Here is a 14,938-nt window from a genome sequence, read left to right on the forward strand (position 1 = left end):
TTTAACTCTGCAGATTCAGTAAGTGCCAATTGATCCCACAAATCCGACATGGCAGCATAAAAATCTTGAATACTGAGATCATGCTGTTGAAGAGCACGGATATCATACTCCAACTGGTACTGCTTAGCAAAATTAGACTGAGTGTACAGTCTTTCCAAATGATCCCAGACCTCCTTTGCTGTGTCATACTTAGCCAATTGCATACCAATTGACTGAGTTACAGAATTGTTGATCCAAGTGATAATCTTGGAGTTATTAGTTTCCCATAAGTCCACCAACAAATCAAAATTTTCAGTTTTATCATCGATAGGTCTTGGTTTTACTCCAGTGATATAACCCCACATATTCTTCCCACGAAGAAAATTCTTCATGACATAACTCCAATATGCATAGTTCTTACCATCTAATTGAGTACTAATGGACTGGAGAGAATCATCCTTTCCAGTCATTGTAAACACAGCAACACACAAACAATTCAAAAAAAACAAAAAGATGCAAAACCCTAGGTTGAACAATTCCGAACGAACAACAGTGGCAGCAAGCAAAAGAACGAAAGACGAACAATACCAGACAGCAAACGAAGACAGCAACGAATCAATCCAACCAAAAAACCCAACGAAAATAGCAAACGAATACAGCAGCACCTCAAAAAAATTCGGGGCTCCGCCCCGAACCCCAGACGGGGGCGCGCTGCCCCCCGTACCCCCCAGCGAACTCACCGCGGAGTTCGATCCGCGCAGTAGGTGCCTGCTACAAAATCTTCAACCAACAAATCAAAGGACATGAATCGAACTAGCTTTGATACCATGTTAATAGAACTTTATTGAAGGGAAGAAAGGCTAAGGTTTACAATATAATCTGAAAAGCATAAAACTGACTAAAGCAAGAGTAGGCTATATATACATAGCCAATAACCTAAAGGTCCATAAACTAAAGGCCCAATAACATATGGGCTAACAGCAATCACCATGACAATGTGTTACAAATATGTGGGAAAAAAAACATGATGCTGATGAATTGGTAATAGCAGAGTAGCAAATGGCTCAATATTCAGGACACATTACGAAGAACTCTACAACAAAACGTTAACACTTGATCAATTAACCTGTACATTGCTGCTAAATCTAAAGAGTCTTCTTTGTCCTGTAAAAGTAAAGAAAACACCACCATGTGTGAACACCGGCAGCATACAACTCCACTGAGTATACTGACAGATCAAATCATAAATAATATATACTGTAATTTCAGAAAAAATGATGGAGAACTGATCAAAACAATTGCAAGTAGAATATCGAATGATTAATCTTTATATATGACACTCGGTTTTTTACCCCAGCCCTCTGTAACATCATCTGAAAAAACACAACAAATTTTCAACCTTCAACTAACATTTCTGGCATCACCTCTTATCTCTCCGCCTACAACTACAGAGAATCTGGCATTAGACTTCCCCTCCATCAACCTCCTCAATGGCCCATCTATAACTCCTCTCTCTCCCTCAAGCTGTTTCTTTTCCCCAATTTCAACAAGCATCCCACCCCCAGCACAAGTAAAGCCCAGAAACTACCAATGTTTCCCAACAGATTAAAATACTAGTTCTTTATCTATTCCAACTACATTAAGAGGACGTACTCATCCACACATATGTTCGAACTCCTGGACCGAAGGTTTATGAGCTTTTGGGAAAAGCCATGCAAATTTTTTGTGAGATTTTTGGAACAATAAGTTCAAAGTGGCACGTAACCATTCCCCAAAAGATTCTTTATTCTTCTTGGATAAAAATCACAATTAATATCATGGGATCAATAGTTTTATCCCCGCTTATCCTCCAAAGAATCTATCACTGTTGCTGGCAGAAAACCTATTCCAAACTACCACCCCATTGCCAATCGTAGGAAGTTGGACGTTGTGGTGGAATAATGAGGTCTAGGGCTTATGAAGCTGGAATACATACGGTACTGGGGAGTAGAAAGGTGGCAGGAAATGAGGAGCACAGGTTGCGTGCTCATTTGTAAGGATTCCGCCTTAGCTGACAGAAATCAGAACATAGAATTATTGAACAGATGTAGAATTTATCTTACAAATAACATGTAACTTCCACTTCACAAGAAACAAGCAATGTCATAAGTTATCACCAGAATTAAGGTCTGAAGCCATCAAGAGACAGAGGAGTTCAAGACAATACACATAACATAACCAGCAGTCGAAGGCTCAAAACAACACAAGCATTACAATAAGATGAAAAAGTAACAAGTAAACAAATCATAATCATAATAGTGAAAAACAAGAAGTTCGAAGTTTCACGGGAAGGAAAGATGATAACATCAAATGCAACCACCAAACAAACCCAAGACAGCTTAAGCAAGTAGAAAAGAGAACAGAAAATATTCAGAAAAACTCACATGCTCTTCTTTCCATTTTGATGGACTCATTGGATCCTGCCAAAAGTTCACCTTTGGAGGACCATGATGGTATGCATCACCAAAAAAAACTTAGCCATGAATATGACGAATGCTACAATTGCATCACAAAACCATATTTAATATGCCATTAAGCCTTGCATTGTTTACTTATGGTGTAACACGACAAACAAAGCCAGGAACAATATAACAGATTACTACTCACCATTTTCTTCATTTTCAAGTCACATTCCAATTATTCTTTTTCTTTTACAAATTTTAACCCAAGGGACATGTAAATGACTGCAATGTAAATTAAAGAATTATCACAATTCACAACCATATACAAATTCAGAAACTTGAACGGAGAAAAATACGAGAAATGCTATTGCAAAACAATACTGATGGAAAATTGAAGCAACAATGGACTAGAATGGAGGCATTATTGTTTTCTATTTCAACATGGACAATCAACGCATTTGGCTAAATTCAAAATATGTTTCACATAAAGATGTATTAATTGAAAGACAAGAAATTGTGGTTGTAACAGAATTAAACTTGACTTTGATCACCTTTGAGATGTCCTTTTTTACTGATAGACAAAATTTCGAACTCTAGCTTGTTTAGTGAATATGCCGAATAACACTTTGCATGGACGTTTATAGTGTGGATAGATACGAAGACATTCAAATGCTATAAAGCCTCACTTAAGCAAAGAAAATAAAAGGCATAATACATAAATATGTCCTTTAACTTGGTTTCATCTGGCATCTACGTCCTCTAACTTTAGGTGTGCACATGTAGATACTTAAATTTGTATAAAGTTGAACAAGTAGATGCACCGTGTCCTATGTGGCATCCTACGTGGCAATTCCCGTGAGACGTCACCTAGGATGTCTGTGTCTACCGGTGTTATTAGAACTGTTGAAATGCTCGATTAAAGCGTAGAGCGAATCATAAGGGTAGTGCTTTAAGGCCTTGAAGCGACACTATGATAAAAAAAACGTGTGTTTTGGGACTAAAACGAGAAAAAGCTCGCTTAAACGCTACTAGGGTTTTTTTCTTAATTCTATAAAAACACTTAAGGACTTCTCTCAAAAACATTTCCCTATTGAGCAACCACTGGACTCTTGTGTAACTGCTGCAACTTCTGCAAGGTAAGTTTTCATCTTTTCTTCTCTTCTTCTTTCATTATTGTGGCGAGTCTGCAGCTAGAGTTTTTTTTTTTTAACTTGTTGTAGGTCGCGTCCTAGTTTTGCAATACTCTGCTTTCTATTTCTGATTTGCAACACGCTGAAATACCCTATTTTCGACCAATATGATGTGGCTCCTTTTGTGATTTGGTTTTGCATTTGCTTTATATGTTATGACTTATGAGGATTAAACACCAACTATTATTTACTTTTTAATTTAAGAATTGAATGATTTGCTTAGTATGTTATCTATTGAATTCTTGATTATTTATCTATGCATATTGAATACTTTTTATTTTTGTATTAAATAGCGCTTTAATTGAGCAAAGCATGTGCTTCGTTTCATGCTTCACGCTTTGATGAAGCGAGTCCTTGTCGCTTTTTTCCGCCTCTCGCTCCTGGCTTTCCGAAACATTGATGATAACAACCCATCAAATGAGTCATAAAACTTAATTAATGATGAACATAGTGCAATATTAATGCTAGTGGTAAAAGTTTAAAAAATTGTAAAAAAGAGTAATGAGAATGGTACTTCCAATATAGAAGGATCAACTCATTAAGAGACAATAAGAAGATGGTGAACATAACAACAACAACAAACCTAGTGTATTCCCACAAAGTGGTGAACATAACAAAGTATATTTAATTGAAAGGCAAAAAATTGTTGCTGAGAGTTGAGCATGACTTTGGTCGCTTTTGATTAGTCCTTTTAGACGATGTACAATCTTCAAACTCTAGTTTGTGCTATAAAATATGTTGAAGGGTACTTGCTTAGGTGATTACAACATGGAGATATAAAAAGACATTCAAATGCTATAAAACCCTTCATTTTAAAGATCTCGTTTGCTTATTTTGCATCAATGCTTGGCAGTGATAGTATACCACGTGAATCTAATTATTATTGACACGTTTAACATTGTTAATATTGACAAGAAGTGGTTCTATATGACAACATTCTTAGATTTATTATATTCTACATGATGAAGACAAGTCACTATGATGTTGCAAAAGCAAAATTTCCATAGAGAAAAGACATATTTTAGTTGTTTTAGGTCGTTTAAGATTTGATGCTAAATCAAATTGGTTTGTCACATAAAATCATTTTCCATCTATATGAATGAGGTTAGACATGTTAATATATATTAATATATATGTTTGATTCAAGCATTGAGGTACGAAATTGCAAACAAGATATTAGTAAGCAGAAACCCATAAACATGCCCTTGAACTTAGCCTCAACTGACACTTATGCCCTCCAACTATGTGTGTGCACAAGTAGACACTTAAATTTATAAAAGTTAAAGAAGTAGAAACTAGTGCTTTGGAGAGCGAGAGGCGTAAAAAGGCGATGAGGGCTTGCTTCACTGAAGTGAGAAGCGTGAAGCAATGCGCACAGTTTTTTTTTAATTAGAGCGCTATTTATTAAAAAAAAATATAAAAATATTAAATATGCATAGACAAAAAGCCAAGAACTCAATAGATTGTTATTACGCAAATCTTTCAATTCTTAAATTAAAAAGTAAACAAAAGATAGTCAATAATCTTTATAAGTCATAACATATTTAGCAAATGCAAAATCAAATCACAAAGGGAACAACATCCTATTCTTCAACAAGATCTTCAAATTCTTGAAGTGTCGGATAGTCAATAATCATTATAAGTCGTAACATATTTAGCAAATGCAAAACTAAATCACAAAGGGAGAAACATCCTATTCTTCAACAAGATCTTCAAATTCTTGAAGTGTTGTCACACTATTGTATTGGTCAAGAAACAGAGTATTTCAGCGTATTGCAAATTAGGAAAAAACTGAGTATTGCAAAATTAAGACGCGACCTACAGTAACAACAACAACAACAAAGCCAGTATATTCCCACATAGTGGGTCTGGGGAGGGTAGAGTGTACTCAGTCCATACCACTACCTTTAAAGAGGTCGAGAGGCTGTTTCCGATATACCCCCGGCTCAAGACAAAAGACAGTATGAAAGAGCAACAAAAGCATAGAACAGGATAAAATAACATATGTATGACATCCACAAACATATTGTACATTGCCAAACACAGGACACCAAGTTCAACCTAAATACTGATTGCGACTCATTCACACCCTTAGCCCTCTATCCTAATGCTATTCCTTCATAACTTCCTATCCAGGGTCATGTCCTCAGTCAGTTGTAACTGCTCCAAGTCACGCTTAATCACTTCTCTCCAGCATTTCTTTGGTCTACCCCTACCCCGCTTGAAACCTTTCAAGGCCAACCTCTCACATCTACGAACTGGGGCATCCGCGCCCCTCCTCATCACATGACCAAACCACTTCAACGTCACTTCCAGCTTTTTATCCTCCACTGACACTACTCCTACCTTTTCCCAAATAATTTCATTCCCAACCCTATCAGCCCTCGAGAATCCACACATCCAACGCAAATCCTCATTTCCGCCACCTTCAACTTTTGGATATGAGAATTCTTAACCAGCCAACACTCCGCTCCATACAACATAGCAGGCCGGACTAATAAACAGAAAAAAAAAAAGAGATGAAAAACTTACCTTGAAGTAGTTAAAAGTAATTGCACAAGAGTCCAGCGGTTGCACAATAGGAAAATGTTCTAAAAGAAGTCCTTAATTGTTTTTACAGATTCTTTTTTTTTTTTAAAACTAGTAGTGCTTAAGCGAGCTTTTCCTCGCATTTACTAAAGTGGTGTTTCTCGCTTCAATCCCAGAAGCACATGCTTTTTCATCATAGCTTCGCTTTAAGGCTTTTGCTAGCCTCACGCTTAGCTTCGTTCTGCACTTTAAGCGAGCGCTTCGTCACTCTTAATAATGCTCCATTTACATTGTTATTATCTATATTTTCAACGGCTTAAAATTTGTAGAAAAAAAAAAAGGAAAGGCTATAATGGCACGAAAATATTACATGAACATTACAACAGAAGTAAAATGGCATAAACGACTACAATTTGGCTATAATTCACAACGCTAAAAAGAAAAATATTGTAAAAAAAGTTACTGGCATTTTTAATGATGTAATATTGTACAAAGTTTTATAAAAATATGTGCAAGGAGCTGCAGAAAGGTTTTCCAAAACAAACATAGTTTCATTCTCCTAAAACACAAGTTGAAGAATTTCTTATATTTTATACCAAATTTGCCAATGTTAATGAAGATGGAAAAGACATAATAATATAGGATTCATTAAAATTACTTAGAAACTTAGAATTGATGAATAAGACATGTTAATTGGTTGAGTATTAATAGGGATAGGTCAATATGGTTTGAGAGTTAATTAATTAAGTGAGTACTACTAGGAGTAAGAATGCAAGACAAAATAATAAATAAGTATGGTTAAAGGGCAACCCAGTGCACTAAACTTTCGCAATGTGCGGGGTTTGGGGAAGGGCCAGTAGGGTCTATTATACACAACATTACCTGTATTTCTGTAAAAGGTTGTTTCTAAAACTCAAACTCGTGACCTCTTGGTCATATAGGAGCAACTTTAACGGTTACACCAAGGAACCTCTACGGGTAATTTAGTAAAAATTGTACCTTATACTTAATATTTTTTAATGGACATGCTAAAACCTTAAATGAAACTTAAATGGACATAAAGATTATAAATCACTTGTGACATATTTAATAGTAATGGGTAAAATTGAAAAGAAACTTCATCTTGGTTTCCTAAAGCAACATATATTTTGAAATATATCTTTAGGGCTCTAAGACACTTATAAAATGGGATGGAGAGAGTATGGATTCTCATTTAGCAATTTTGACAAAGTCTAATAAACCAAAATGACACTCCCTTCATTTTATTATATTACTTGGCCCCAATGACCCAGCACACTCCTTAATAAAGTTTTAAATAAAGGTAACTTTACTAAATTAACTTTATTAATGATGCTTTGAAACGCTAAATTTGACTATTAATACTTAATGTATTTATTTAGTACTCCCTCTATTCTAATTTATGTAGCACAATTCCAATTTCGAGAGTCAAATAATTTAAGTTTGACTGTGAATTTGGGCATGGATAGCTTCAAAAGTTGTTCATATTGTGCTCTGGATACAACCTACAGCACTAGAATTTTCCCTTTTAAATTTTCATACCGATTAATGCTATCTTCAGCACAACCTAGTGATTCGAAATACTCATCTCATACAAGGATATACGCTTAAGGAACCAAAATCCAATTTTCTAAAGTCAATACTCGACAATTATCCGGCAACCCCACTAGTTTCTGGCCAGGGGCACACACAGCCAAGAGCAACTACTCTTTCCAGCGATCCTATCAGTTTCCGTGGCGTCAGTTTCCAGCGAAACTGATCGGTATCTTTTTCTCTCTCATTTCTCGCGCTGACCACTAAACTTTAGTGGCTTCTTCGGTAGCCCATATCTGCGGCCCAGCAACCCAATCAAATTCCGGTGAAGTGACGTCAATTTCCGATGAAACTGATCATTTTTTTTTTCACTTCTCACGCCGACCACAACTCTCTTCTCTTTTCTTTCTAACCCTTTGCATGTACTACAAGTCTAAATCCGACACCTCTTCACTGACAGCGACATCAAGATTCCGGCGACAGCGCACTTTTCGGCGAAAAATTACAGGAAAGCGGTACCAGGAGTAGGGTAAAGGAGGCGGCAGCAAATTCCGGCAATCAATTTCTGCACCAATTTGCCAAAATCCGATGAAACGATTAAGAAAACGTCCTTCACTCCGTCTTCTCCAAGGATCGGATGCACTCGTTTCATTCTTCTCTGGTTCATTTTTCTCTAGTTTATTTGGTATAAGCTTCCTGTTTCTTTTTCTATCTTGATTTCTTGTCGGGTTTTCTTTACTATTTCTATGGGATTACTGATTCCTGTTTCTACATATAACGTAGTAAGTGTTCTTTACTAGCATACCTATTTATTGTGGGTAGTATAGTGCTTGTTGTTGCTTGTGAGTATCAAACCTACTTGTTTGTTTTTGTTTGTTTACTTATCTGTTTTTAGCCGTACCTTTTTGCTCGTCGTGTTCTTCTTCTCATTTTCTTCTTTTTTTTCTGTCGTATCTTTTTGAGTGGTGGCTGGGGTGATAGATGGTGGACTAGGGTTGTCATAGGTTGGGGTCGAGGCTGGGTAGCATGAGACATTGAAATGGGGTAGGTATCTTAGTAGATGAAGAACTTAGAGAGCAGATGGAAGAGGTTAAGAGGGTCAGTGATAGGTTGATGTCTATTAAGTTGGTCATTGGAGGGTCTACGGTAAACGTTATTAGTGCCTACGCTCCGCAAGTAAGCTTGGACGAGGAGGAAAAAAAGGGCTTCTGGAAGGTTTTGGATGAGGTGGTGAGAGGCGTTCCGAGCAGTGAGAAGCTTTTCGTGGGAGGAGATTTCAATGGGCATATTGGGTCTTTTTCGAGAGGTTATGATGATGTGCATGGCGGTTTCGATTTTGGGGAGGAATGAAGGAGGAGCTTCTCTTTTGGATTTTGCTAGGGCTTTTGGGTTGTGGGTAGCGAACTCGAGCTTTTCGAAGGAAGAGGAACACCTTATTACCTTTCGTAGTTCAGTGGCCAAGACTCAGATAGACTTTTGGTTACTTAGGAAGGGTGATAGAGCGTTATGTAAAGACTGTAAAGTCATACCTAGCGAGAATCTTTCGGCCCAACATAAGCTTTTAGTGATGGACTTGGTTATTAAGAAGGGAAAAAAGAAAAGGGGTATCGAGGATCGGCCAAGATTAAGTGGGGTAGCTTGGCGCAGGACAGCGCATTGGAAATAGAAAAAAAGTTGTCGACTTTGGGGGCTTAGGGAGTAGAGGGGATATGGATAGTATGTGGGAGACGACTGCCAGTTGTATTAGGGAGACCACTAAAGAGGTGTTGGGTGTCTCGAAAGGCCGATCTGACAAGCACTAGAGGGACTGGTGCTGGATCGAAGAAGTTAAAATGAAGATGGAGACTAAAAAGGTGGCATATGCGAAGTTGGTGGAAAGCAAAGATGATGAGGAGAAGCAGACAAATAGGGAGGAGTATAAGTTAGCTAGGAAGGAGACTAAGTTAGCGGTTACGACGGCTAAGACAACAGCTTTTGAGAGTTTGTGTGCGGCTTTAGAGGAGAAAGGCGAGGATAGAAGTTGTATAGGCTTGCTAAGGCTAGGGAGCGAAGGAATTGTGATCTTGACCAAGTGAAGTGTATCAAAGGGGAGGATGGGAAAGTGTTGGTTGAGAATGCCCTTATCAGGGGGAGGTGACAGTCCTCTTTTCATAGACTTTTGAACAACGACGGGACAAAGGCTTTGTGTTGGGGCACTTGGAGAACTCAGAGAGGTGTCGCGATTATGGTTATTGTAGACGTATCAAGGTGGAGAAGGTCAGGGGTGCGATTCGGCGGATGCGTAGGGGTAGGGCGACTAGGCCCGACGAGATTCCAATAGATTTTTGGAAGAGCACAAGCGGGGCAGGTTTGGTGTGGCTGACGAGGTTGTTTAACATCATTTTTTAGGCGGCAAAGATGCCTGAAGCTTGGAGATGGAATACGATGATTCCATTATATAAAAACAAGGGAGACGTTTAGAATTGCAACAATTACAGAGGTATTAATTATTGTGCCATACCATGAAGGTTTGGGAGAGGGTGGTAAAGTTGACGCGGTATGTTCAAGGGGAGGTGCCTTGGTGTAGGTTATTTGCTAATGATGCTGCACTGATTGACGAGACGAGGTGGAGTTAATAATAAGTTGGAGGTTTAAAGACAGACCCTTGAGTCTAAAAGTTTTAGGTTAAGCAAGACCAAAACGGAGTACTTGGAATGTAAGTTTAGTGATTTGCCGCATGAGGATGACGTGATCATGGAGTCGGATTCTCAGGCCATTCAGAAAGAGGGAGTTTCAAGTATCTTGGGTCTATGATTCAAGGGAATGGTGAGATTGATGAGGATATCTCGCACCGTATTGGTGCAGCATGATTGAAATAGTGGCTCGCCTCGGGAGTCTTGTGTGATAAGAAGGTGCCTTCAAAGCTTAAAGGTAAGTTCTACAGAGTGGCAGTCCGACTGGCTATGTTGTATGGAGCGAAGTATTGGCTAGTTAAGAATTCCCACATCCAAAAGTTGAAGGTGGCGGAGATGAGGATGTTGCGGTGGATATGTGGACTTACCAGGAGAGGTAACGTGAGAAATGAGATCATTCGGGAGAAGGTGGATGTGACTTCGGTAGTGGACAAGATGCGAGAAGTGAGGCTGCGTTGGTTCGAGAATGTGATGAGAAGGGACGCGCATGCTCTAGTTTGGAGGTGTGAGAGGCTGGCTATAGATAGTTTTAGGCAGGGTAGAGGTAGGCCGAAGAAATATTGGAGGGAGATGATTAAGCATGTCATGGGGCAGTTACAGCTTACGAAAGACATGACCCTTGATAGGAACGTGTGGAGGAAGCGAATTAGGGTAGAGGGCTAGTAGGTAGAAGTACGTTAGTAATAGTAGGAAAGATTGCTCGGTTTGTATTGGTGCTTGTAGTGTTTTGCAGCCTCTTGTTCATGGTGTTTTGGTGATGTTTATGATTTCATATAACAAGTTTATAATATCACTTTGTGGGAGTCTTGTTTACTTTATTATCTAGCAGTGTGCCACCCCTTGTTTGTTGTTTGCTTTTATGTTTTGTTATGTTTGTTATTTGTCCTGAGTCGGGGGTCTATAGGAAGGTAGCGGTATAGACTGTGTATGCTCTACTCTCCCCAGACCCCATTTTGTGGGAATACAGTGGATTTGTTGTTGTTGTTGTGTGAATTTGGGCAAGAAATCTTCAAGTTTTTCAAAATAAAATTTATATTTGAAAACTACGCAACAATAATAAAAAATCGACAATTTGAAATATTTAACAGATATATAAAAACATTACGGTCAAAGATGTACTTGTTTGAATTGCGAAATTCAAAAAGTTCCCCAGAGATTAGAACATAGGTTGAATTAAGTGTAGTATGGGAAAAAAATAAGTAATGAAGCTCTATGATTTGTTAAACTAGACAAGTAAAATAAAAGGGAGGAATACAAATTATCAAGTAATTCCAACATATTTGTAACTTGAGACACATAAGTCCTATATCCAATAAGTTCCATAAATCTAATGAAATTTTGTAAATCAATCAACTATACTCGAACTCATCTACATCCATTTCTCTTCACGCTCATTTCATTTCAATACAATTTAGACAAAATTTTATGAAAAATGAAAAAAAATTATCGCCACCGCCAGCTAGACAAAAGATAAATGTCTACTTTTATCTATTCATTTAAGAGATCAAACATAATTTATCACATATTCCCTAATTTACTCTTATTATTAACTATAATCATCTTTTAAAATATTAAATTTATTTAAAAAATCAACAACAACAACAACATACCCAGTATATTCCCACCAAGTGGGGTGTGGGAGGGTAAGTGTACGCAGTCCATACTACTACCTCAGAAATGAGATAGAGAGGTTGTTTCCGATAGACCCCCAGATCAAAATAAAACAATATAGACAAATAATAAAAGGACAAAATCAACATATCCATATCCAATAATACCATATACAAGATACACCAAGTTGTACAATAAAAGCAACAACATCCTAAACGCATACTAACCTTCTACCCTAATCCGCCTCCTCCACAACTTCCTATCTAGGGTCATATCCTCAATAAGCTGGAGCTGCTCCATATCATGTCTAATCACCTCTGTCCAATATTTCGTCGTTATATCTCTACCTCGCTTGAATCCATCCCTAGATAACCCTCACACCTCCGCATTGGGTCATCCACGCCCCCCCTCATCACATGACCAAACCATCTCAACCTCTCTTCCCTCATCTTGTCTTCCACCGATGTCACTCCCACGTTATCTCGAATAATCTCATTTCTAATCCTATCTTTCCTAGTGCACCCACACATCCATCAAAGCATTCTCATCTCTGCCACCTTCATCTTCTGAATGTGGGCCGTCTTAACAGGCCAACACTCTGCCCCATACAACAAAGTCGGTCTAACTACCACTCTATAGAACGTGCATTAAGTCTAGGAGGTATCTTTTTGTCACATAAGATTCTGGAGGCAAGCCTCCATTTCATCCACCCTACCTGAATCCGATGAGTGACATGTTCGTCAATCTCTCCATTCTCCTGAATCATAGATCCTAGATACTTAAAACTATCTCGCTTATTGATAGACTAAGTATCAAGCTTAACAACCACATCAGACTCCTGAGATACCTCACTGAACCAAATATTCTGTCTTGGACCTACTCAACCTAAACCCTTTAGACTCAAGGGTTTGCCTACAAACCTCCAATTTATCATTAACTCCCCTACGAGTCTCATCAATCAACACCACATCATCCTCAAAAAGCAAACAATAAGGCACCTCACCTTGAATTTTCCGCGTCAAAACATCCATCACCAAGGCAAAAAGAAACGGACTAAGTGTCGATCCTTGGTGCAACCCCATCAAGACGGTAAAGTGCTCCGAGTCCCCTCCCCCAGTCCTAACCCGAGTCTTGGCTCCATCGTACATATCCTTAAGTGCCCTAACATATACCATAGGAACACCTCTAGCCTCCAAACATCTCCAAAAAACCTCCTTGGAAAATTTATTTAAAGAATCATAGAGTAAAATTGTTATTCTATTTATTACTCGCTAAGGGATATGTCAAGTCAATACTGTACAAGAAATTATGGACAAAGCAAATAGAAGTAATTGCAACATATTTGTAACTTGAGATCACATATATAAGTCCTAAATTCAATAAGTTCCATAAATCTAAAGAAAATTTGTAAATCAATCAACTACACTCTATATCCATTTCCTTTCCATGCTCATTTCATTTCAATACAATTTAGAGAAACCTTTATTAAAAAGGAAAAAATTACCATAGACGGTGCTGCTGGTTGAGGAGTGCACCTTGGCTCGTTGAGTTAACTGATTTGGAAGCAGAGAGCCAAGAGATAGTAACTTATCACTTAGCTCTTATTTCACCCCTATTATTAACTATAGTTATTTCCCGATACATTTACCAATACATTGAATTTATCAGATTCAAAGGATGATATAGTTAAAAATAGATATTCTTTTTGTTACTCGTTAAGAGATATGCCAAATCAATACTGACAACATATTTGAAACTTGAGATCACATATATAAGTCCTAAATTCAATAAGTTCCACAAATATAAAGAAATTTGCAAATCAATCAACTATAACCGAACTCATCTATATCCATTTCCTTCTCATGCTCATTTCATTTCAATATAATTTAGAGAAAACTTTATTAAATGGGAAAAATTACCGCCACCACCGGCTAGAACTGATTTAGAAGCGGAGAGTGGAGATGTTGATGAGAGTGGCAGAATGATTGATTGCGGAGAGGTGTATTCCTTTTCCGATTGTTTATGGAATGAAATGGTATTATGGGCCTTGGCCCCGGCTTGTTTTAGGAAGGTAACAGGGCCTAACCCAATAATTAGAAGGGAAAAAGACATAAATGGACACTTGACCGAAACTAATTTCATCAAAATAGCCATTGATTTGGCATTTCTAAAAGTAGTTATTTTGGCCTTTTCATTGGCGGTTAGCGCTGCTGGCCTCCTCCTCCTCTTTTTTCTTCTTCTTTTGTATTTTTCTTATTTTATTATTTAATTTTTAATGTCAATTATTTTAGCACGTGATAATATAATTATTTTAACATGCATATTTTTAAAATTTTTTTCTTTAACAACATAAAAACACACATATTATAAATTATACATAATCTACATAATAATGATATAAATTTTATGCATATCATATACAAAAAAAACTATACTTATATTCTATACAATAATTACATAGTTCTAAATATATTTTATACAATCTTTAGCTGCAATAACTATTATATACATAACATAAATCCCAACCCTATTAAGCATATTTACCTTTCGTGTCATCTTCTTAATTAATTTGTTCTCTCTTGATTAATATACATAGCTTAGCCGCTATATACATAAGATGCTATGTATATGGAAATCTATGGTCAACATTTTAATAGGAAAATAACAAATTTTCTCTTATATTTAGGACGCAGTTAATGCTGCAACATTAATAACGGATTACTGCATCCCTTAATCTGTGTAATATCTATACGAATTCAAATTTTAAAAAAACAACAATACATAAAAAGAAAATCAACCAAAAAAACAGAAATTACAAACAATCTAATCACTTATTTTGAACAAGATGAATATTGCAATTTCTTTGAGGCACTCTGGTGAATGAAAAATCGAAACAGAATATATATTCATTGTATGTGTCGGAGTTTGAAGTTGAAAATTTGATTTGCGATAGCAAGAGTATTGA

General features: G+C 37.2%; 1 long non-coding RNA gene across 1 annotated transcript; it reads right to left on the reverse strand.

Moving 5' to 3' along the window:
- Positions 1-835: 835 nt before the first annotated feature.
- LOC124897061 lies at positions 836-14,181 on the reverse strand. Its single transcript, XR_007053564.1, has 4 exons — positions 13,893-14,181; positions 13,478-13,585; positions 2,403-2,514; positions 836-1,143 (listed from the first exon to the last, which is right to left on the reverse strand). It is a non-coding gene; the product is annotated as an uncharacterized LOC124897061 (long non-coding RNA).
- Positions 14,182-14,938: the final 757 nt, after the last annotated feature.

The sequence above is a fragment of the Capsicum annuum genome, chromosome 3 (genome assembly GCF_002878395.1).
Source record: "Capsicum annuum cultivar UCD-10X-F1 chromosome 3, UCD10Xv1.1, whole genome shotgun sequence".
Taxonomy (NCBI): domain Eukaryota; kingdom Viridiplantae; phylum Streptophyta; class Magnoliopsida; order Solanales; family Solanaceae; genus Capsicum; species Capsicum annuum.